This window comes from Charadrius vociferus, unplaced genomic scaffold (assembly GCF_000708025.1).
Source record: "Charadrius vociferus isolate BGI_N301 unplaced genomic scaffold, ASM70802v2 scaffold87, whole genome shotgun sequence".
NCBI classification, from domain to species: Eukaryota; Metazoa; Chordata; class Aves; order Charadriiformes; family Charadriidae; genus Charadrius; species Charadrius vociferus.
The window spans coordinates 605,592-605,931 of NW_009649314.1; positions in this window are offsets into that span (position 1 = coordinate 605,592).

Below are 340 nucleotides of genomic sequence, written 5' to 3' on the forward strand. Positions count from 1 at the left end.
GGGAAAGAGACGAAAAATGAAAGTTTTCAGCCCAAATGGGCTAAAGCAAAGGTAAAAATCTGTTTGCAATACCCACTGCTAAGAAAGTGAGTATTCAGTATGACTCTCATTAATTGAACAATGCTATAGGTTCATAATTGAGGAGGAAAACATTCTCTCTTGTACTTCTGCCCTTTGTATGAATTACATTGAATCACACTGCATTTACGAGGATTAATTAAGGTTTGACCATTGGACCCACATTATATCCCATATGCAGTATTCATCATAAAATACACCATAAGAATAAAAGGCAAAGCTACTGCACAAAACTCTGTGCCTCACCAATCCTTCCCCTGAG